Here is a 26,019-nt window from a genome sequence, read left to right as displayed (position 1 = left end):
AACGAGAGCTCTTTTTCTTTAAACTCTTTTATGAGAAGCTGAATCAGTGTCTCTGTCAAACCACAAGATTCAAACTAAGGTTCCATACTTTTGTAACACATGCTGAGTTGTAAAGAGAGCTGCCTCACAAGGGAATATTGAATCAATCAGCATTTTCTTTGCTTCAGTACATAAAATTCAGGGAATGCTTCTTATCCTTTCCCCCATGTCTGCCAGGTAATTCAGTACATCATATTTTAATACAATTGTCCTTTAAAAATGTTTGCTGAGTTAATAGGATGGCTCAACAAGTGAATATTCCAGACTATTATTTGGCCTTTTTGAGTCAGGTCTGCTCTGATTTGTGGATTTTGACATGCCTAATATTTATCTGGGGGAGGCCAAGAATACTGAATTATAGTTCATAATGTACCCAGCACACACAAGCCTTATAAACAGAACCCTTTACCATAGCCAGGGAGGTTAAGAAAGCTTATTTCCATGGTTTAAAAACTTTCATTTATCAAAATGATAATGAATCTGTTTGCAGTTGACCTTTTCCACTGTCCTAAACAGAACTCACTCCTCACATAATGGAAGGACATAGAATGTCACTACACACATAGCCAAAGAAAACGTAATCCAATTGTCAATAACACAATAGACAAGGTAGTCATGAGCAAAGCCACTGACCAATGTTCCCTCTAATTTTTAACAGGCCATGTGCACAGAAAATTTCTTTTGTGCAAATTTTTGACAGGCCGTGTGTGCAAAAAACTTCTGTGCAAATTGTTGTGCTTCTGTGCAAATTTTTGTGCGCATGGTGTTTCACCGTGTGCGTGGGGTTTAGGATCTGTGTGCACACGCACACAGCTTAGAGGGAACTGTGCCCACTGACCCTATGTGTCTAGTACTGCTGTTCTGCAAGTCATTTAAAAGTATATTAGGTAACAAAGAGAGTAGAAAGAGGGAAAAGAGAAGGAGCAGAGGTGGTAAAACTGAAGAAAGTAGATAAGTAGATATGTAGATGTCTGGATAAAGAGGTGATGTGGATGCACCTTGTAGATGAGATTAGGGGATATAGAGTCCTAGACTTTAAGGTCAGAAGGGACCATTATGGTCATCTAGTCTGACCTCCTGCACAACGCAGGCCACAGAATCTCACCCAGATTCCCACCCCATCTAACATCCCATCACAGGCCATTGGGCATATTTACCGCTAATAGTCAAAGATCAATTAATTGCCAAAATTAAGCTATCCCATCATACCATCCCCTCCATAAACTTATCAAGCTTAGTCTTGAAGCAAGATATGTCTTTTGCCCACACTGCTCCCCTTGGAAGGCTGTTCCAGAACTTCAGTTCTCTAATGGTGAGAAACCTTCGTCTAATTTCAAGTCTAAACTTCCTGATGGCCAGTTTATATCCATTTTGTTCTTGCGTCCACATTGGTACTGAGCTTAAATAATTCCTCTCCCTCCCTGCTATTTATTCCTTTGATATATTTATAGAGAGCAATCATCTCTCCCATCAGCCTTCTTTCGGTTAGGCTAAACAAGCCAAGCTCTTTGAGTCTCCTTTCATAAGACAGGTTTTCCATTTCTCATATCATTCTAGTAACCCTTCTCTGTACCTGTTCCAGTTTGAATTCATCCTTCTAAAACAGGGGAGACCAGAACTGCACACAGTATTCCAGATGAGGTCTCACCAGTGCCTTGTATAACAGTACTAACACCTCCTTATCTCTACTGGCAATACCTTGCCTGATACATCCCAAGACCGCATTAGCTTTTTTCACGGCCATTTCACATTGGTGGCTCATAGTCATCCTGTGATCAACCAATACTCGGAGGTCCTTCTCCCCCTCTGTTACTTCCAAGTGATGAGTCTCCAGTTTATAACAAAAATTCTTATTATTAATCCCTAAATGCATGACCTTTCACTTTTCACTATTAAATTTCATCCTGTTCCTATTACTCCAGTTTACAAGGTTATCCAGATCTTCCTGTATGTTATCCCGATCCTTCTCTGTATTGGCAATACCTCCCAGCTTTGTGTCATCTGCAGACTTTATTAGCACACTCCCACTTTTTGTGCCAAGGTCAGTAATAAAAAGATTAAATAAGATTGGTCCCAAAACCAATCCCTGAGGAACTCCACTAGTAACCTCTTTCCAGCTTGACAGTTCACCTTTCAGTGTGACCCGTTGTAGTCTCCCCTTTAACCAGTTCCTTATCCATCTTTCAATTTTCATATTGATCCCCATCTTTTCCAATTTAACTAATAATTCCCCATGTGGAACTGTATCAAATACCTTACTGAAATCAAGGTAAATTAGATCCACTGCATTTCCTTTGTCTAAAAAATCTGTTACCTTCTCAAAGGAGATCAGGTTGGTTTGGCACGATCTACCTTTTGTAAAACCATGTTGTATTTTGTCCCAATTACCATTGACCTCAATGTCCTTAACTACTTTCTCCTTCAAAATTTTTCCAAGACCTTGCATACTACAGCTGTCAAACTAACAGGCCTGTAGTTACCCGGATCACATTTTTTTCCTTTCTTAAAAATAGGAACTATGTTAGCAATCCTCCAGTCATATGGTACAACCCCTGAGTTTACAGATTCATTAAAAATTCTTGCTAATGGGCTTGCAATTTCATGTGCCAGTTCCTTTAATATTCTAGGATGAAGATTATCTGGGCCTCCCGATTTAGTCCCATTAAGCTGTTCGAGTTTGGCTTCTACCTCGGATGTTGTAATAGCTACCTCCATATCCTCATTCTCATTTGTCATCCTACCATTATCCCTAAGCTCCTCATTAGCCTTATTAAAGACTGAGGCAAAGTATTTGTTTAGATATTGGGCCATGCCTAGGTTATCCTTAACCTGCACTCCATCCTCAGTGTTTAGTGGTCCCACTTCTTTCTTTTCTTCTTATTTTATGGCTATAGAACCTTTTACTATTGGTTTTAATTCCCTTTGCAAGGTCCAACTCTACATGGCTTTAGGCCTTTCTCACTTTATCCCTACATGTTCTGACCTCAGTAAGGTAGCTTTCCTTGCTGATCCCTCCCATCTTCCACTCCTTGTAGGCTTTCTGCTTTTTCTTAATCACCTCTCTGAGATGCTTGCTCATCCAGCTTGGTCTACAACTCCTGCCTATGAATTTTTTCCCTTTCTTGGGATGCAGGCTTCTGATAGTTTCTGAAGTTTGGTAAAAGCTTCCTAGAGAAAGAGTTCATTCAGCTGGTGTATGTGAATCAGGCAGCTTCCTCCTCTAAGCTGCCTGGTCTCAGCAGGGGGATCACTGGGAGCACAAGAGAGACAGGCTCTGTTGTGATAATTGGGGCCTTACTTTAATTGTAAGCCTCACCAGTAGAAGGTGAGTAAACGTTCATGAATTGTCACAATGACTTGTTATATACAATTATTGAAGAAAAGATGTAAGAAGGAGACAAACTGGATCAATTTAAACAGAGAGGGTCTACTGATACCACCCAAGGACTGTGTTAAGATTATGACTTAGAAACAAGAGGAGTAGAGGATCAAAAATCAATGGACCAACATTGGTGCTTTGGAAATTAGGCCTAGTTAGTGGACAAAATAATGAGAGGATGGACTATTCCACCCATCCACTTTTGGGGGCCTTTAAAAAGTGGCTTGGGTGAGAATAAGCATTTCTACCCCTATTGCGGCCATGGTGAAAGGATTTTTATCATGACTCCCAGATTTTGACACACCAGTGGGGATGCTTGACTATCACCACTGCACCAGCAAGGATCCCAGGCTAATACCCATGAGAGCCAGCTTTATTTTCCCCTCCCTCATGTGTCCCTTTCTGGCCCCCACTATCTTCCTCCTGTCCAGTGTCTCTCTGTTTTTCACCTAATCCTGAAATCAACTACACTGCACAGCACCAACATGATGAAATGACACGGCCCAGATCTACTCAGCCTGAGAAGGACTAGTGAAGGAGATGGACTGGACCAAACCAACCAAATGATGTCCCTGACGGGGGAGGAAAGCTGGGGTCCAGACCAACCACTATTGTGGCTGACCTACCAGCCCAAAGCATCTGTGACTGACTAGCCACCCTGGATCCTGAGAACATCAACAAAAGCCACAGTTCCCTCATCTTTACTACCCTGTCTCTTTTCTCCTTTCTGTGTCTCTCTGTCTGTCAAAAGCAGGAAAGTGACTTATCATTTTCAACTCAAAATTGAGCAATAGAACTAACACCTTCCTTCCCACCCACCAAGGAGGACTGCTTGACAGAATAATAGACTTTAACCAATATTCCCTCTCTTTTTAAAGAGATGTTGATAGATTTTGATTAAGTTTAAAATTGAGTGATTATGTAAAACAGTTTCAATGTCTTTTGCCTTGTTTTGATTCTTCTTCTTTTGTCTTTCAATCAATAAATTTCTAACCTTTGGCATTAATTTTCTGGTGTGTTTGCCATGGTACTAAGTAGTCTGAGGACTCTGTACTCGGAACCGTGAACCTCATTTAAAACTGTTAACGTGACCAAGTCACTGTACAATGTTAACACTTGACTCTATATGCCGACTTATTCCATTGACATTAATGCAACAGCTCCCTGTTCTGAGTTCAGGGGCCAGTGCTGGCACGGCCTGTAGCAGCCTAGAGCTGCAATTGCAGAGAAAGTTCTGCTCAGCACCAGGCTGAAGAATGCCCAGTGTGGATGGAATCTTCTGAGATTTTAGCAGCTAAGTAATTTAGCAAGTCTCTACTAAGTGGTTCAAACTGATTTTTTTTTCCAGAGGGGTATAATTTGGGCGGTTTTTCACAGGGAGGGCAAAAGGAGGGTAATTTTATAGCTTCTCAGTGCTCTCATAAAGCAAACCTCTCAGATAGTGTACCATGACTCAGAAGCAAGTGCTGATGGTAGTTCAGATGCTATGTGCTATCCATGGGGTCCCCAATAAGCACTCAGAAGATGGCTGAAGTTGGGGGTTTAGCAAGAAAGGGAAAGGTTGCAAATACCCTTTGCAGTGCAGTGGCTTAAATAGTTACAATTCAAAGCAAAGCAATAGCAGTTTCTATTTGGGCCCCTGTGAAGCAATCCACAACTGGGTCAGGGGTCTGCAGGCCGAGTGCCCAGAGTGCATTCTCAGTAGCACCCATAAGTGTCTTTGGAGGGTAACAGGGATGCGGGGCTGGACCCAACCCTGGTCCTGAATCAGACCTGAACAAGAGCTTTCTGGAGGATATAGTCCAGAGGGAATTAACCATTTAACTATGGGCTGTGACAGCAATGCTTCCTGGGAAGAAGTGTCAGGGAATATAATGAGCAGCCTTCCTTCAGGACAGCTAGGAAGCTGCCTGGAAAGGGACTGTAACAAAAGTCGTGGGAAGAGATGAGAGGGACCTGGAGTGGGGAAAAGGGAGTGAAGGAAGAGGCTTTGGACAAAAGGAGAATAGAAGGACTGGGATAGAATCCAGTGGTGGTGGCTTCTTTCAGCTGGAGCTTCCTGAGAGGGTAGGAAGGAACCTCCCTTCACTTGCTGCATCAACAAAGGAAATCCAGGGAAGATGCTGTGGGAAAGGAATTGTGAACTTTTTAACTTGGGGAGGGAAAATTACTGTTGGCATTGATCAGCCCTTCATGAACGTGGTTGAAAGCTGTAGCCGGAGGAGGGATAGGAATATGTTTTTGTGTTTGGACTTTTGTTTACTCTGGAAGGGGAGTACATGATTTGTCGGGAAAGCTATATCACATCAAATTTCCCAAAGAGGCAAACTGAGGCATGGTCATGCCCTGTTGGAAAAGCAAGAACCTGCTACACTAACAATTGCAGCACACACAATAATAGTTTTGGGAACTATAGAATCACAGAACTGGAAGGGACCTCAAGAGATCATCTAGTCCAGTCCCCTGCACTCAAGGCAGGACTAACTATTATCTAGACCATCCCTGACAGGTGTTTGTCTAACCTGCTCTTAAAAATCCCCAGTGATGGAGATTCTACCACCTCCCTAAGCAATTTATTCCAGTGCTTAACCACTCTGACAGTTAGGAAGTTTTTCCTAATGTCCAACCTAAACCACCCTTACTGCAATTTAAGCCCATTGCTTCTTGTCCTATCCTCAGAGGTTAAGAAAAACAATTGTTCTCCCTCCTCCTTGTAACAACCTTTTATGTACTTTAAAAATGTTATCATGTCCCCTCTGTCTTCTCTTCTCCAGACTAAACAAACCCATTTTTTTCAGTCTTCCCTCATACGTCATGTTTTCTAGACCTTTAATCATTTCTGTTGCTCTTCTCTGGACTTTCTCCAATTTATCCACATCGTTCCTGAAATGTGACGCCCAGAACTGGACACAATACTCCAGTTGAGGCCTAATCAGCACAGAGTAAAGTGGAAGAATTACTTCTCGTGTCGTGCTTACAATACTCCTGCTAATACATCCCAGAATAATGTTTGCTTTTTTTTTTTTTGCAACAGTGTTACATTGTTAACTCCTGTTTAGCTGTGATCCATTATGACCCCCAGATCCCTTTCCGCAGTACTCCTTCCTAGGCAGTCATTTTCCATTTTTTATGTGTGCAACTGATTGTTCCTTTCTAATTGGAGTACTTTCATAGAATCATAGAATATCAGGGTTGGAAGGGACTTCAGGAGGTCATCTAGTCCAACCCCCTGCTCAAAGCAGGATCAATCCCCAACTAAATCATCCCAGCCAGGGCTTTGTCAAGCCTGACCTTAAAAACCTCTAAGGAAGGAGATTCCACCACCTCCCTAGGTAACCCATTCCAGTGCTTCGCCACCCTCCTAGTGAAAAGGCTTTCCTAATATCCAACCTAAACCTCCCCCACTGCAACTTGAGACCCTTACTCCTTGTTCTGTCATCTGCTACCACTGAGAACAGTCTAGATTCATCCTCTTTGGAATCCCCTTTCAGGTAGTTGAAAGCAGCTATCAAATCCCCCCACCTCATTATTCTCTTCTGCAGACTAAACAATCCCAGTTCCCTCAGCCTCCCCTCGTATGTCATGTGCTCCAGCCCCCTAATCATTTTTTTTGCCCTCCACTGGACTCTTCCCAATTTTTCCACATCCTTCTTGTAGTGTGGGGCCCAAAACTGGACACAGTACTCCAGATGAGGCCTCACCAATGCCGAATAGAATGATCACATCCCCCAATCTGCTGGCAATGCTCCTACTTATACAGCCCAAAATGCCTTTAGCCTTCTTGGCAGCAAGGCACACTGTTGACTCATATCCAGTTTCTCATCCACTGTAACCCCTAGGTCCTTTTCTGCAGAACTGCTGCCTAGCCACTCAGTCCCTAGTCTGTAGCAGTGCATTTACTTCAGACCATTTCTCCAGTTTGTCCAGATCATTTTGAATTTTAATCCTATCTTCCAAAGCACTTGCAACCCCTCCCAGCTTGGTATCGTCCACAAACTTTATAAGTGTACTCTCTATGCCATTATCTAAATCATTGATGAAACTATTGAACAGAACTTGATCCAGAACCAATCCCTGCAGGACTCCACTCATTATGCCCTTACAGCATGACTGTGAACCACTGATAACTACTCTCTGGGAACAATTTTCCAACCAGTTATGCACCCATCTTATAGTAGCTCCATCTAAGTTGTATTTCCCTAGTTTGTTAATGAGAAGGTCATGCGAGACAGTATCAAAAGCCTTACTAAAGTCAAGATATACCACATCTACCGCTTTTAATTTTTGCAGTATGTATTCTTGGGGGCTTCTTTGAATGTGTCATGGCAACCTTGCATTTATATGATTAGATCTGCCTGTGGGTAAACTAGCAACCCCTGTTTTTATGTAACTTACATAGTATGGCTGTGCATGCAACATCACCTAATACTACTCACAAACAATATTTTCGGAGCTATGGAATAGAGCCTGGTTTCAGACACGTGCTCAGTCCTGTTGGCTTCAGTAGAATCGGGTGAGTGACTACAGGACATGACCCTATGTATGAAATCCTGACACCACTGAAGTCAATGTCAAAGTTCCCAGTGAAGCATTGACTTAAATAAGAGCAGGATTTCATCCTATATTTTCAATAACTTTTAGACTTAAATTGGGTTATAAATGGAACTTTCTTTCATTGTATTTTCTAGAGCACCTAGGACAATTGCACCCCACTCCTGATTAGGGCCTTTGAGTGCTACTGCAATACAAATTAGAAACAACAAAAATGTCATTATTTTTTTTGAAAAATGAAAAGCACAAATTAGAACATGTCTCTTGAAGAGACATTATTTTACCTTTGTGAATTATTAAGCTATTTTCAGCAGATAGAGGTAGAAGCTAAACATCTATAAGATTTTACAGTGATGCAGGGACACACAAGACCTTCAAGTCCTGAGCCTGAGTAGATTTTACTTACTAACAATACAAACCTTTCTTTACCACATTGGTACTCATTATTTGCCAATTCTAATTTTTTCCCCGGAGAACCTTGCTTTAATCTCTTAAGAGAAGACTATATAGAAAGGGCATCTATCTTTAACACACGTGTTCCAGATACTTGTATGGAGCCCAGTGGGAATAAAATTAAATGAAACAGATGGAACAATGAAATCAAGTGTTGCTCTGTCTGTGATTCAGGGCTCTTAATCTACTAAAAAATCATCCCTTTCTGAAATGGCTGTCCCAACCGGACTGTCTGTAATTCCCATGTAATCATCCCAGTATGAATCCTATCCAGTCCTGAGACTGCGACGCAAGTGGTAGATTGCTTATAATTAGCATGTGCATACCAAGAATATCGTTTTCCAGATATGCTCTTAGCGTCTCTCAGAGAGCCATATTTACATTTAGGGTGACCAGATATCCTGATTTTATAGGGACAGTCCCATTTTTGGGGTCTTTTTCTTATATAGACTCCTATTACCCCCCAACCCCTGTCCCGATTTTTCACACTTGCTGTCTGGTCACCCTATATAAATTGTATTTTTAAGTTTTAACAATGGTTTGGTAGAGGATAGACCTGTTATATGATTCTTTTCCTGCTCTGAGTTTAAGGATTAGAGAAATGCTGGTCTAACTCCATGATTAAGGTCGAAGTGAACAAAGACTTGAGCTGGCTTTAAACATTTGATTTAGAGATTTCCAGCACCTTCATTCTCCTGCCTCTCCTCCCTCCATGGTTTCCACACATTCATTTCCGGATTCCAGCAGCAACCAAAAGCAGAAGTACTGAAACAGACAGAAAATAGCCATTCTCATCTGGCTGGAAGTGAGAAATATCTCACATCGCACAAGAAACTTTCTTCTTGGGAGGCTTCTAGCCCAGTTTTTCCAACTCAAAGTTCAGCTAGGACAGATAAGCTTTGATACTTATAGAAATGTGGGTTTTTTAAAAATAATCTCATCAAAACTAAGGGCTCCATCCTATAGTTCCTTTACAGATGACAATCCTGTAGCCTGAGTAAGGATTATCAGATCCATCCCTGAGTGGTACAAAAGGTATTGTGGAGTCAATTTTGTTTAACTTCAGTCTGGCTCTAAAAGAGAAAATGTGCCAGGTGCCCACCAATGTGAATACAGGATTCATAATCAGGCTCTTAATGTTATCACTCTAAAACATAACTGAAAATCTACATTAAAAATAGACCGGCTAAATTTGTCGTAAATATAACACTGCTGTGAGCAGTGGGTCGGGTTTAAGAATGAGATTATCCCATGGTATTTTGTCTCTTTAGATTCTGTCACAAAGATACCAGCCAGTGTAAACTAGCATAGATCCATGTACTCCAATAGAGCTATGCTGACTCACACCATCTGAGGATCTGGCCCTTTATTTTTATTCAGGCCTATTTTATTTCTTTGAACTATCCGAGTTAAATGTGCTGGCAAGCAATACCTGAAACCTAATCTAAGAAAAGGTTTCAGAGTAGCAGCCGTGTTAGTCTGTATCCGTAAAAAAAAAAAGGAGGACTTGTGGTATCTTAGAGACTAACAAATTTATTAGAGCTGTAGCTCACGAAAGCTTATGCTTAAATAAATGTGTTAGTCTCTAAGATGCCACAAGTCCTCCTTTTCTTTTTACTAATCTAAGAACACCATGATGATGATAAAATAATGCAAATGATGTTTTCTACACAGCTCTGTTTAATGATGGCACCTATCAATATCACAATAAATCCTCAGGAAATAAGCAGATTTCACTGATGAAAATAAAGTCTAGTTTGTTTGTTTTTTAATGGTCTCCGTAAATAACAGGCATTAATTGCAGAGATTTTTTTCCTGCGCATTATTGTTTCTGATTCAAACCCTGCCATCCCAGTCACTCCGAAAACCTTATATTAAGTCATCTGAAAGCTAGAGGAACAGTTTACCTGTGCAAGACACTGGACAAATGAAAAGGGTCCATAGTGTAAAATCTCTCATCGCTTCCAAAACTACAGTGTATGTGGACACACTTTGATCTTATTCGCAAATACCAGTATGTAAAGGAACAACTTTTGCATGTACTTACTTTTTTTTAATCTTAAATGTTTGTGTCCATTCATTTCAGCTATCTCAGTCTTTGGATGTGCTGTTTTGGACACCTAGAGGTCTCATATTCAGAGGCACTGAGCACCCACTAGAGCAGTTGAAGGCAGTGAGAGCTGTGGGATGTCCAGTACCTCTAAAATCAGGCCATTATTGTCCAACTGGGCACCCAAAAATAGAGAACACTTCTGAAACTATAGGCCCTAACACACACACACACACACACACACACAAAGGGATTGGAAGTTGGTCCTCTGTGTACTAGTCTTAATTCTTCCTCTGACTTGCTGTGTGACCTTGGGAAAATCTCTTAATCTCTCAACTAAAATTAGTATTATATTTATACCCTACAGTGATTACTTACACATGTGGTCTATGATAGCTATCCGTAAATTTGGGATACGTATTTGCATATTTGGACTCTTTTCCAATCTGAACTCTGATACTTTTGAGGCTTCCTCAGCACTAGTTTGTTTGTGGTGGTGAGTGTGTATTTAAAATATGATTTAATGATTAATACAATGTAAAACCATATAAACCCCAGTTTATAGCACAAAGGTTCTCTGGTAGAACATTTCAATAAATACATCTGATTTTACATTTCAGTAATGGAACAAAAAAGCTTTCCCTACATTATTTTTCTGCTTCATTTATGTTTTCTAGTCAATTTCAGTGTAGTGCTATCAATCTGAGATTTGGGGTGTAATTTATTTTGTGCTTGTATAGGTATTTTCTTAACATTAATTGCAATGTATATTCAATTTTCCAGTGTTGAAATGAGTTTGATACATGCTTCTATGTAATGCATCCTCATTACATATGTTTTTAAAATTACTTTTTTCCTATAGTGATGGTAATAGTCTGGACACTATTTTCCTATATATTTGCTTTATTGAGGCTGGTTTATTACATACTTTGGTTTTCCAATGATGTTTCATTTACTTGGTGTTCTCCTTTATGCAAAAGTTGCCTGTGCTATAAGCTGGGGTTAAGAGGGCTTTAAATTTTATTCAGCTTTCATTCCTAGAAGCAGAGCAAGAAAAGTGATTATTTAATTTGAGTCCATAACAAGTGACAAACAGAAAAATGTAAAATAAATGAATCCAAACCAAATATAAAACCAAAGGGTTCTATTAGGAATGGGAAGTCAAAATATGATTGTTGAGGTTTTACCAGAACAAAACAAGATCTCCTTGTTTTCCCATTTTTATTAATAAAATATAAAGTATTAATCTACTTTTGGATTCCTGTACATTGATGTATTCACATTAAACTCATTGCACAAATGTTAGTCATTGCATTGAGTTGGTATATTAACTTCTAACACGATAGATCTATTAAACAGGCAGACAACTCACTTCATAAACTTACTACAAGAGAACCGTTAGACTGTGAAATCTTTTCTATTTCTGTGCTCCCATCATCCAAGATGACATTAATCATGATGCTGGGGATGAATGCAATAACGATTTCCCTTTTATCAAAACATTCTGTGTTGTGGATAAGGAGACAGAATGTCTAGATGGCATAATGGATACAAAGGGAAAAGAGGTGGCGGGGAGGGAAAACATGGCTAAAGGCACAATTCTGTGATTTTACATTTCAGTACTGGAACAAAAAAGCTTTAATATCTCAAATTATATATTTTCCTGGTGTATTTCTCATTTCTAGTTCAATTTCACCATTTTTTCCCCAATTAAACTCATGGAAAAGATTTGAAATTTTGATTTCAAGATAGTGTGAAACAGGTATGTTAGACAATGGGTCTGCTTCTGATCATAACCTGGTATAAATCTGGCATAAAGCCACTGAAATCAATTGGGTTACAATGATGTAAATGCAATGTAGGTGAGAGTAGATTCTGAACCAGCTGCCTGGTGTACTTTATGATGTATCAGCTACATGGATTTCTCAATAAATGTTTTAAATCATAAATAGTATCATAGTTGCAGGATCCTGTTTTCTTTGATGAAAAACTCCATCCTTGGTAGAGACTGAAATACTTATACACAGCTGTCTGCACAGCAGACATGGCCAGATCTAAACAAGACCTAGGCCCAGATAAAAGGGTGGGAAATGCAAAAAAGGATCCAGCCCTTAATTACTGCAGTCAGACACAAGCTAAAATCACGATTTCTCCAGAACCTTTCTGAAGCAATCTGCTTTTGTTTTGTTTTCAATTAAGGAAAGAAAACACCAACAACAAACAGAGGACCAGATTTTCAGCTGCTGTAAATCAACATACCTCTGGCATCAACAGAGTTCCACTGATTTACATCAGCTTATCATTTGTCTCACTAACATTTGGAACTCCTGGTGAGACTTTACTGGTTAAATGAACCAATCTTTCAAAACCTAAATATGTATTCTAAACATCCAGGCTGCAAGGTGGGAAGTGTATTGTACAGTACACCCTCTTTCTTGACTTTGCCTCTGGAGAAGTTTTTATGGCATCAGTTTATCACAATTAGTAGCACATCAAGTATTATTATATGCAAATACTCACAGCTGTGCAAAATGCATGTTATCCACAGAAGCCAGCAGTATTACCTCTACCTCCTCCACCTCCAGATTGAGACCATGTTAGCTTATTAAAAGAATGAGGGAAATGTAAAACGTTGGCTCTTCCGGTAATCCAGATAGAAAAACATTCTGTTGTTAAAGCTAAGGATCTAGTGATTATGTTGCATTCTCAATATAAGGGAGTAATGGAGGAGTATACAGACAGAGAAACACTCACTCAAGAAGCTGTACAGTTTCTCATTATGGTAATATGACACAGGCTGTGCAGAAGGTCTGTGGTCCCAGGTCTCTATGGGTACGGCTACACTGCAATGTCAGCCCAGAGTTAGTAGAACTTGTTAGCAGATCCCAGGTTTGTTAACCTAAGGCTTGAGCATCTACATTCATTTGTAACTCGAGGTTAGGTATTGTTGAACCCTCGGTCCCAGATTGGGGCTCCAACATCTACGGTGCCTTATGTGGGCCAAAGTCCAACTACCCATATCCAAGCCTTCCTAGCGCCCTCCCAAAACGTGGCTGTTTTAGCTCTTTGTTTGCGGTTCAGTGTGGAATAATCTCTCTGCCCACCAAACTTGACTGTCCAGAGGACAAAAAAAGTTGGCCTGTGAGATTGTTGGATACTTTTCACGGACTCCCAGAGCACGACTCCTGTGGGGCTGCATCTACACTGCAAAGGAATACGGATTGAATCCTGGGTTGACTCAGGCTCAGACCCTCCACCCCTATGGGGTCCTAAGAACCTGGGTCCAAGACCTGGGTTAGCACAATTTGTATGTAGACTGAAGGGGGGTTAGGCTTGAGACTGAGTTTGAACCCTAGGTTTACATTTAAGTGTAGACATAACCTGAGTCCTTCACTCCTGACAACCAACCCTTAATGAGGAAGGTTACAGTTACATGAAATGACAAAAGTTGGTTTGCTGCATTTACCTACATGGCTGCTTCAACAGCCTCAATTTTCAGTTCCAGTCAAGTGTCTGAACTATGTAATAAGTGTGAAGAGAAAGGGGGGAAATCTTACAGGTTGTTGAACAAAATAACCCTGCAGTATGCTGTGAAGTAAGCACTGCAGCAGCAAGAGGCTATGGGACCTCTGAAAAGTGAGGACAAAACAGCAAAGCATGTAAGACTAGCAGTGCTTGTACACAACAGGAGATAACACGAAGAAATTAGTGGTGCTGGTGGCTTCCAAGTTTCCCTTTAGAGGTTAGTGTGTCTTGTAATATAGTTAGCACATTTACAGAGGTTGTATTAGACTCCTGTTTAATATAACTGGCAGCAGGATATGGCTCCAGGCCTCTATTCTTTCCAAGTTGCAGGTCTTGGTCATTCATGCTTCAGTCTTTATCTGATGTGGGCTGAGGATTTGTATCTGTTTGGCTGTGGGCTACAGCTTGGGTTTCAGATTCCAGGGTGAATGATAGCTAAGGAACAGATGGAGACACCAAAATCTCACCAGATGTTCTTGTGAGTTTTCAGTGCATTGACTGAGCATCTGAGAGCTCTGCTATCTCAATGTTTACACCATCTTTAAAGCAGACGTATTTCATCGGAACAAGTCTTGTGAGACTTCAGCCCCATCCAAATTCAAACTCTAAAGCAGGTCCCTTCTAGGGTTAGATTAGACTAACTAAAACTACAGAGGATAGTTCAGGTACCACAAAACAGCTGGTAAATAAAACACTGGATTCAAGAAATGGAATGGTGGCTTCCTGACCTGGCCCAATTTAAATGGACACTGATGAAAGGACTTTGTGGTCACTTCAAAATAGTTATCCACAATTATCCTGGCTAAAAAGGCTCAGTCACGTAGTGATTAAAAATTTATAGTTGTAACTAGTTGTCATGATGATAGAGCAAGTTTATAAAGTGGATGTTTGGGGTAACCCTAAATTGTTTGTATGACAACACTGAAATAGCAAATGCAGTATCCTATTGAAGTCTTAATGCTGCACATATTATATTTTATCTATGTATCTGAAACTGATATGCTGTCTTGATCTGGCATCTTGAATACGCTCTGGACACCTGCTTTTCCTTACTTTAGTTCAGATAATTGGTCATAGTTTCATAGATTACAAGGCTACAAGAAACCACTGTGATAATCTAGTCTGACCTTATATAATACAGGCCATAGAACTTCCCCATAATCATTCCTAGAGCACATCTTTCAGAAAAACATCCAATCTTGATTTAAAAATTGTCAGTGATGGAGAATCCCCCAGGGGTACTGGTTAATTATTCAAATGTTATTTGCTCTCTCTATTAAAAAATTATGCCTTATTCCCAGCCTGAATTTGTCTAGCTTCAACGTCCAGCCACTGGATTGTGTTATACCTTTCTTTGCTAGATTGAAGTGCCCATTATTAAATATTTGTTCCCCATGTAGGTACTTGTAGACTGCAATCAAGCCCCCACTTAACCTGCTCTTGGCTAAGCTGAATAGTTCAGCTCCTGGAGTCTATCACTGTAAGGCAGGTTTTCTAATCCTTTGATCATTCTCATGGCTCTTCTCTGAACCCTCTCCAATTTGCCTACATCCTTCTTGAATTGTGGGTGCTGGAACTGGATACATATCCCAGCAGTGGTCGCAACAGTACCAAATACAGAGTTAAAATAACTTCTGTACTCCTACTCAAGATTCCCTTGTTTAAGCATCCAAGGATCACATTAGCCCTTTTGGCCACCGTGTTGCACTGGGAAATCTTGTTTAGCTGATTATCCACCATGATACCCAGTCTTTTTCAGAGTGATTGTACCCCAGGATAGAGTCCCCCATCCTGTAAGTATAGTCTACATTCTTTCTTCCTAGATGTATATTTAGCCTTATTAAAATGCATATTGTTTGCTTATTAACTAGCTTACTAAGTGATCCAGATCACTCTAAATCAGTAACCTGGCCTCTTCATTATTAACCACTCCCCTATTTTTGTCATCTGTAATTTTTATCAGTGATAATTTTGGTTTTCTTTGAGATTACTGATGAAAATGTTAAATAGTATAGGACTAAGAACCAGTCCCTATGGGACCCCTGAGAAACACGCCTGCTTGATGAATCCCCATTTACAATGACATTTTGAGACCTATTGGTTAGCCATATTTTAATCTATTTATTGTGTGACATGTTAATTTTATATTGTTTTAGGTTTTTAATCAAATTGTCATGCAGTACCAAGTCATATACCTTACAAATGTCTAAGTATATCACATCAACGCTATTACCTTTATCAACCAAACTTGTAATTTCAAAGGATATGTTTAATTTGACAGAATCCGTTTTCCATAAACCCATGTTGATTGGCATGAATTATATTAACTTCCTTTAATTGTTTACTTATAGAGTCCTGTATCAGCCACTCCATTATCTTGCCTGAGATCGATGTCAGACTAACTAACAGGCCTATAATTACGTGGGTCATCCCATTTACCCTTTTAACATTTTGGCACATTCGCTTTCTTCAGGTCTTCTGGAAAAAAGCTTCCAGTTAAAGCTCAATTGTCATGTCCAACTTTTTAATGGTACAAGTATTTTTAAAGCTATTACTTGGTTACATGGAAATGTGTTTCTTGTTGATTCTTTATATATACATTATATATCTTCTAGAAGCATAATGTGGCTTCCCAGATGAAGCAGGGGATGTTTAAGTGCAATGCTGGGCGACAGGGTTTGTGCTTGTATCACTTGGTGACTAGATAAAATCTCATTTTCACTGCATCAAGACTACTGAGAGGAAGGCTATGAACTAGGCTGAAATGTGGTGCAATCAATCAGCTGTTCAGCTGTAGGGTAATGTAATTTATCATCTCTCTGGTGGGATCTACACTGGACACTGCATGTCCTGCTGAATATAGTAGAGAATCAAGTGTGCATACTGTGCATTAAAAGCACTCTGTTTTAAATGTTCTGCTTTGGGGCATTGCCACCCAGCGCTCCAGGGCTGGGGGCACAGTGACTGCGCTGCCCAAAGCATCAGGGGTTGGGCTTTGCCCACCCCGGCCTCCAGGTGCTGGGGCTGAGGGCTGCAGTGGGGGTGCTCTGGGCTCCTGCAGGGAAGAGGGAACGGGGGAGGGGTGGGGCTGGGGCAGAGGGGGAGGGGCCAGAGGCTAGCCTCCCCCAACGGCCGGATCACCGGCCACCTATGGCCGCTAGCGCCAGGCGTCAGCGCAGCCAGCCCCGGTGCTCCAGGAAGCCCACCCATCCTAAGCCCCGATGTTCCGGGCACCGTGTCCCCAGCCTCCGTGCGCTGGGCAGTGCAGCTGCAGCGCCCCCAGCCCCAGTGCGCCGGCCAGCACAGCCCCTGAACCAGCCACCCTGAGTCCCAGTGGGAGGCAGGCCAACCAGGGAAGAGCACTGGGAACTGCAGGAGGCGGCCTGGCGTGGGACGGAGCGTGGGTGGGGCCATGCTAGGCTGTTTGGGGAGGCACAGACTATGATACCCACCACCCATGTTCTGCTCAGGAAAGTGCATCTATCAGAATCTCTTTAAATATGAAAAACCTTTATATTTCAGACCAGTATCTGAAGCTGCTCAGTCCCCTGGAGAGTAAAACACTAGACATACTGCATTTTAGCAGTATGGACTAGTCTTGAGTCAAAAAGCAGAAAGGCCAGTTCTGTGAATTGTGCAGTAATGGAATCATTTTAAGCGCTAGATCATGTCCTGGCTGAAAAATGATGGCTTTTTTAAAGAAAGTCATGTTATGCACTGTTTCAAGGGATTTAGTGTCTAAATTCTAAGGTCAATAAAACAAGCAAATAAAAATTGTCTATCCCCAAAGACCATTAACACAAGCCCCATAATAACTACAAAATATAGTTGGTGTGTGACTCCATTGATGTCAATAGGGGGAGTAACTGAGGGCACAATTTGGTACTCTCACTTGTGCATTGTGTCTACCAGTAAACTGCAAACTCTTCAGTGCAAGGAATGTGTTATGAGCCCTTAAAGAATTTCTAGGCTGACATAGTACGCTATGAATAAGCAATAAAAATTAGTAGTCCTATGGGGGAAAGGGGAGATTAAAGGTGACCCTAAATTTAAAGGTTTCGGAGTAGCTAAATTTAAAGCACATCATCTGTGTTTAACATAGCTGGCAAAGGAGTCTCTTTAGTTAGATTTCTAGCCTATACTGCTAGGCATCTGCACAACAATAAACATAGACTAGAGCATCAGCCTCAGAAAACAAATACAAACACAAATACATCATCTGACCCAAATAAACAAATACCCCATCCAGTCTCTCAACTTCATTTTTTCTAGAACTCCAGTCCTTACTGACTACCTAGAAGGCAAAAACTTGGGCTACTTCATGCTGAAGGTATGCGGTGAAGTCCAAAGTTCAGGGTCCCTCACAGAAAAAAACATACCTTTCTCCCATTTAAACCAATAATTATAGAGCATGAGTCCTCTCGTCTCATTGCAGCTATAGCAAGTATTTACAGGGATAGAGAAGATTTCTCAAGTAGGCAGGTCCCAAGCTATTTGGGGCTCTGTAGGCCAAATCCAACACTTTAATTTCTGCCGAGAAACTAGTAAGTGCAGAGCATGGAGCATTGCTGAAATACTTAGATCATTAGGGGCCTCAACCCTGCAAACATGCATGTAGTTAAGTTCATTCTTGTGCATAGTCACAGTCTAATCTTCGGATTAGATTTAAATTGTGGCCTGATTTAGAGTGCACTGCAGTGATCTAAACTTTTCAATTTGTGTTGCTCTATTCTGTATCTTTTTTTAACAAAGTGAATAACTTTGTCCAGAGTTTTTGAAATTTAAACTTTATTTAGTCCACCTCCTGTATGTTTTGTAGCAGAAATTAATTTTTAGGAGAGATTTGAAAGAGGGGATGTTGATGGCTTGATACAAAGTGCTCCAGGCATGGGCGTGGCATGGAAGAATGACATTTAATTAGGAAGGTATGCAAGTAAAAGAAACGGTCTCATAATTGAAGCACAGAACGAGGCAGAAGTGGGTTCTTTTCCTAGTTCTCCCATTAGCATCATTTTCTCTGTGACTGGAGACACATCTGTAACATGGAGATGACAATACTATACAGATATTTTGTGAGGATTAACTGCTGTTTAAGTGATTTTGAGATCCTCCTATAGAGAAGTGGTGATGATTTATTTGTGGCAACGGTGTGTGTGGGGGGATCGAAAATTATAATTTACTAGGGAAAAGGCATATCAAGTAATTGAAAATTCAATGCAAATAACAGAACTTTAAGATAATTACCTAAATAATATTTCTAAATAGTGAAAAATCAAGCTTATTATAACCAAATAAAATATTTCACTCAATAAATTATAGTGCTTGACCTTGGTAAGCACTCCATAAAAGGCACAGTAAAACAAGCATTTTACATGTAAATTGGTCTACTCTTTCAGAACCAGTGAATTGAAAACAGAGCTAACAGATTTTAGTCATAAAAGAGTGCAGCTTGTAAAAGGATTGGATGAATAATGAATTCTCTGTGGATCCCTTTTCTTCACACTTCACTGTTTGACAGCATTAGGTTAAAGTTCGTAAATCACTGTCAAGTTTCATATAGTTCTTACAGTTCCATTTATCCATTCCTGTCTATTACATTTATACTGCATTTTGACTGGATTTATTCAATAAAACAATTATTAGACTTCTTAGGTCTTAAATTGGTAAAATGTTATATTGGCTGCTGTAACAAAAAAATATACTTTCCCTTGCTGGGGTTACTGAGAGTCATACAGTCAAAGTTATAGCAGAGATGTGGCCATAGAAAGAGAATCAGCTCTGTGTGATCATGCAGCTGTTGTTAATGCTCAATAAACATAAAGCAAGTCCACAAATTAAAATGAACTACTGTTGAGTATATGGCCTGAACTATGTTACAAATCTTCTGTGGCTGAAAACTCTAATTCAGCATTTCCCAAAATTCAAGTGAAACCCCTGCCCACGAAATCAATAAGCACCCCCTTTCAAGTCTGCCATGGGTTGTTTTCCGTTGGTTGATAGGTTAGTTTTGCTTTTTTTAAAAGCCTATCCAAAATGAGCAGTCACCTCCAGTAACTTGTTTAGACCTTCATGGTATGATCCTTCTTCTACTTTCTTATATGCTTTGAGAAGCAGTGAAATAGTTAACTATGGCATTTGAGTTAGCACCTTTTGAAATGAAAGGACTAGTTAACATCTCCTAGGTATTGTCAGCCACTCTGCAAAATCAGGAAGATATCATGACACTTTAAAAAAAATTTCACAACCATAACAGCTGGAGACTTCTTTCTGTTTTCATTAAAAACAAACAAACAAACAAAAAACACTCGAGAACAAGTGAGATGTCTGTCTGCACCCAATTGCTAGCTATTCGTTCACTCTGCACTAGGAAGAAGTTTTCTGATCTAAACCTATCACTTGCCCTGTACCAGTCTCAGTGAATACCAAATACAATGAGAACACCAAATCCAGAAGGGAAGTAAGAGAAGTAAATAGTTAGGGAAGGGGTGGGGGTCTTGGCATTCTGAAAATATTGTAATGACCATGCAGGTACGCAGCTTTTAATTTTCTTTCACAGGTCAGATATAAATCCCATATCATTCCTGAAAAAAGCCCCATTCAAATCATCCTACTTAACTTTATTTTCTATTTCTAACATGCATTTTTAAAAAACACCCACCTTTGGTTCATTTGCAGCCTCTGCTTTGCCCCTGTTATTTTCATATTTGGACAGCGTGGTTGTTTATGGCAGTTTTTACCAACAATGTCAATCTACCTCACATAAAGAAGATCTATAACCAATCTGAGCTTATTTTTGACCATAAGGTAAAGAGATTTGACAAGGCTGTGATGATAAATAAGGATGTTCCGGTTATGAAAATTCTTGATCAAACTGTCACCTCAAATTTAATATGAAATAATGAACAGCTCCTAGCGATATTACACTCCCATATGACAGCTGTGTTTATAGGAAGTTTGAGTGTATGCCAGTGATAAGACTTATTCTAGTTTCCTAGCAATTTGCATAGAATGTAAATAGTGACCCAGACTTAATACTAGCATAGTTAAAACGTCTTGGATATGCAGAGCAATTTGCCAACAAAGGCTAATAGCCTCATTAATATACTTGCGCTGTGTCATCTTCGTTCATGGACCCATCGTGAACTGCAGTAGCGTATTGCAAGTTTATTTTGTTAGGATAGAAAATTGCTCCGAGTACTCTTATTGCAATATTTAGTAATATTTTTCAAAAACAAAGAAAATATTATTTCTGCATAAAAAGAACTTTTTTTGCTGACAAATCTTGTTAAGTATTCTCTGGTTTAATAACTTAGCATTGATGCATTGGTTATGTCTTGCAGGGTCATTCATAGAACTGTGAGAAATGTTTAGTTAAATACATTAACCTCAGCTTAATTCATGACTCAGACCATTTTTAAAACTCTTGCCCTAATTTTGATTCTTAAATGGGAACTGAGTGCTATTGAAAATCAGGCCCCAATTGTCGGAGTTGAACACCCAAAAATCTGTCAGAGGAGAGAGAACTATTCTTGCTTCTATCTCAGCCAGTAGCAAGCTCTCATTGACTTCAGTGGGAGCAGACTTGGCCTACAAGTCTGGCCCTTTACAAGGTATAAACTTTGAGGTCATTTCAGAGGAAAGTATGAAGTTGCATGAAGTACCAGGAAGTCTACTAGTCAAGGGTAAGGGCTTGTCTACACATGGAAGTATTCAGGAACAGCTATTCCTGGATAACTCGAGTGTGTGGACACACTTATTTTGGAACAAGAGTGTCTTGTTCCTGGTTAGCTTAGTCCACTTTGAAATTTCCGAGGACTTAAGCACATGCCTATGGCCATTTTATTCAGGGCATGACTTACCCACATACTTAAGTGCTTTCCTAAATTATGGCCATAATAACTTCAGACAAGATGACGCAGAGAATTTCCATAATTCTTTCTGATGAGAATAAGCGTACAGTTGTAAAATTGTGATTCAGCCCAACTATAATTTTCTCTCAGAATGAACGAATGAAAAACCAGTGAAGTTTCATTCATCACTCCTTATCATGTTAACCTAAGCAATTTTTGAGACTTGCATGAGGACAATTAATTTTGCTAACTTGTGGCTTAATTAGAAAATGGTCTTAATCTTCTCTTCTTTTCCAGGATGGGAGTAATAGCTTAAAACTGTATCCACCTCCCGAGGCTGTTTTATATCTGCTTTTATGAAGATGGAGCCCACAAAATATATATGTTAATGACCCAGCAGAAGGGAAGGCTGGGTCTTTCAGGGACTTTTTTCTGAGAGCCCTGTCCATACTAAAATCCTGTGCCACCAGAACAGTGCGAAAGAGCCTTAAATCTGCCGTTTGTGGGCAGCTACGGATGGGAGTATCCTCTGCTGGTATGAAATTGTTGGAGGCTGCTCTACAGCAGGCCCCTAAATCCTACAATGTAGGGTGAATGCTAGAAGGGGAGAGGAGGGAGCACACTGCATTGTGGTGAGCCTTGTCAGCGTGATTGGCACTACGAGGGCATGAGTCTGTTGCAAGTCAGAAAAGTTTTGTGCCTTTGGCTGCCGTAGTCCGAGTCAGCCTCAGAATCAGGCAAAGGTCTAACCTGGTGTAGTGGAGGGTTTAGCGTGATATATCTAAGTGGAGGTTTGAGATATTAGTACTCTGGGATGCATTCTTTTATATTTGAGTAGGTCAGTTTTTTCTAATACTGCTTATTCTTAAGTATAATTATTTAGGCATCTTGTTTGTTTAAGTACAGACAATGTGAAACATATCAGATTGTTTGAAAAGCAGAAAACCAGCTTGGTTTGAATATGTTGATGATGATGAATTGCTCCACTTGTCCAGTTGCTGCCATTCGAGTTCTGACAAGCTTCTGCACTGGGACTAGCTTGTCTATAAACATGTGCATCAGAGTGTACAACCATTGTCATGAGAGCCCCTAAAGAAGTAGAACGATGACTGAAGGCTTCCTCGGGGGTTGTTCAAAGTAATTGAACAACTGAGGTTAAATCCCACATCTTGAGTGGGGGTGGGGGAATGAATAGGAGAATAAGTACCATGTAAGTGTAGCATTAGAGGAGTAGATTATTTTAGGGAAACAGTATCCCTCCAGACTAATTCTTCATAGCATGTGGTGCTGTGCCTGCTTTCCTTGATATGAGAACTATTGAAATCTAATACTCTGAAAAACTTCTGTCAGATTTTACTTCCAAAACAGAGCTCCAATATGATTTTGTATCTTCTTTCCTGTTCAAGTAGGAAACATAGCATTGTTTCTAATATACTAGCTTTAGTAGTCATGTAGAAAGTCTGTCAAATAAAATTTTCTAGATTGTGGTTTTTCTAATGTGTTTACATTGAGTTCTGTTAACTTACATATGCCACAATCTTCAGAACATTGTCAATAGCAGAGTAATAAAGCTTTCAGTCACCTGCTCCTACTACATTACAGACAGAAATAGATAAATTAGAGTGTGGAGGAAGAGTTAACTTCATACCAGCTGAGTATTAATGTTGCAGCATCAGGAGTTGCCGATTCAATTGTAAATGGAAATCTCACAGTAATGCCATTCCTCACTGTAGATTGGGCAAAATATATACTTAACTATCCCACTCTAGTGCCAATTTTGCTTGTTGAGATAACACAACTTCAGTATTTGGAAAGTTTTTTTTTTCTTGCCTTTAAAAGTCAAAAGGCAATTTTTTTCTGAAAATAAAGTTGTTGGCAAAATTGGAAGTAAAGCAGAAGTGAACATCCTATATTGGCCATTCACCTTTTCCACACACCCCTCACTTGCTACTTAATCATGTACATTTGTAGTGTTTTAATTAGATCTTCATAACTTTTTATTTACTTTGAACTCATCTGAGACTCTCAAAACGCAAACCGTTCAAACTAAACAAAGACAAAAAGCAAAATAAAATCAGCCTTCCCCAAAACAGGAAACAGACTGATGCATGAATTCACAAAGAGTGAAAGAAAGAATTTCCTAACTATAAAGCCTTCACCAGAAGAAAACACCCTCCCCCCTACATGCAGGGTAAACCTACATGATGGCCCATGCTAGCTGGTATCACATTTAAGCCCTTCCTATAGATTCACCCCTACCATGCTGCCTACAGTGAATATAATTAGCTTGCAATTTTAAAACCCATATTTGTTGTTCCCTTCCCCCTCATCTGTGTTTGTCCTTTAGGCTGTGAACTCCTCAAGGAAGGGTCCAGATCCCTAGGAACGTCTGAAAAGCACTTAGCCCATTGTGGGTACCACCACAAAACAATATGTGCTAATAATAACCATATTTGGGTGCTGGGGGAGATGACGGATCCTTGGAGTGCTGATGGAGTTGCGTTGATATTCCCAGGAACAGTTGTTAGGGCAGGTGGCTTTGACTAGTTTACATATTATTACTAGTAGTTGTAATCATCTTTGTTTATTGTTGTTGGAGCACTTAGGAACCTCAGTCGTGAACCAGGATTCCACTGTGCTAGGCACTGCACAAACACAGAACAAAAAGAGCTACCAATCTAAGTAGAAGACAAGAGACAACAGAAGGATCAAACAGACAGTGGATTACAAGGTAACAATAAGACATATCTGAACCTAACATACTATGATTTTGTAATTGTCCACTGTGGTCTTATTCTGATGTCTTTTCTCTTTTACCCTCTTGTAGGTGGCTGGGGTCCAGAAGCTGTTCCTGAAGTACGTGTAAATACATTTGGACAAATGTAAGTACATTTTCATCTTTGGTCTTTTTTCATAGAAATGTCGGGCTGAAAGGGACCTTGAGAATTCAGCAAGTCCACCAAGTAAACCTAGACCATCCCTGAGAGGGATTTGTCCAACCTGTTCTTAAAAACCTCCAATGACGAGGATTCCGCAACCTCCCTTGGAAACCAATTCCAGAATTTAACTGCCCTTATATTTTTAGTAAATTTTTTCCTAATCTCTAACCTAAATTGCCCTTGCTGCAGATTAAGCTCATTACCTCTTGTGCTACATGGAGATGGACATGGAAAACAATTGATCACAGTCCTCTTTGTAACAGACCTTAGGATATTAGAAGACTGTTTTCAGGTCCCCGCCTCAGTCTTCTTTTCTCACAATTAAACAGATTTTTTAATCTTCCTCATATGTCAGGTTTTCTAACCTTTTATCATTTTTGTTGTTCACCTCTGGACTCTCTCCAATTTGTCCACATCTTTCCTAAGTGTGACGCCCAGAATTGGACACAGTGCTTCAGCTTACCAGTGCCAAGTAGCGTGGAACAGTTTTCTTCCACATCTCACATAACACTTCTGTTAATAAACCGAATGCTATTAGCCTTTTTTGCAACTGCATCACATTGGTGACTCATATTCAATTTGTGGTCCACTATAAGCCCCAGATCCTCTTCAGCAGTACTATCACCGACCCAGTTATTCCCCATTTTGTAGTTCTGCATTTGCTTTTTCCTTCCTAAGTGAAGTACTTTACACTTATCTTTATTGACTTTCATCTTGTTGAATTCAGCCCAATTCTCCAGTTTTTCAAGGTGGTTTTGAATTCTAATCCTGTCCTCCAAAGTGCAAGCAACCCCTCCCATCTTGGTGTCATCTGAAAATTTGATAAGCCTATCCTCCAGTCCATTATCCAAGCCATTAATAAAACCATTGACCAGTACCAGACCCAGGACGGACCCTCTACAACCCCACTAGACATTCCTAGTTTGACAGCAAACTATTGATAACTACTCTTTGAGTACAGTCTGTCAACCAGTTTTGCTCCCACCTAATAGTAATTTCATCTAGACCAGGCGTTCTCAACCTTTTTCTTTCTGAGGCCCTCCCAACATGCTATAAAAACTCCACGGCCCACCTGTGCCACAATAACTGTTTTTCTGCATACAAAAGCCAGAGCTGACGTTAGGCGGTATCAAGCAGGGCAATTGCCTGGGGCCTTATGCCACAGGGGCCCCCACAAAGCTGCATTGCTCTGGCTTCAGCTTCAGCCCCAAGTGGCGGGGCTCAGAGCCCTGG

The sequence above is a fragment of the Chelonia mydas genome, chromosome 9, assembly GCF_015237465.2.
Source record: "Chelonia mydas isolate rCheMyd1 chromosome 9, rCheMyd1.pri.v2, whole genome shotgun sequence".
In the NCBI taxonomy this organism is placed as follows: domain Eukaryota; kingdom Metazoa; phylum Chordata; order Testudines; family Cheloniidae; genus Chelonia; species Chelonia mydas.
Note: the sequence above shows the minus strand (reverse complement) of the source record.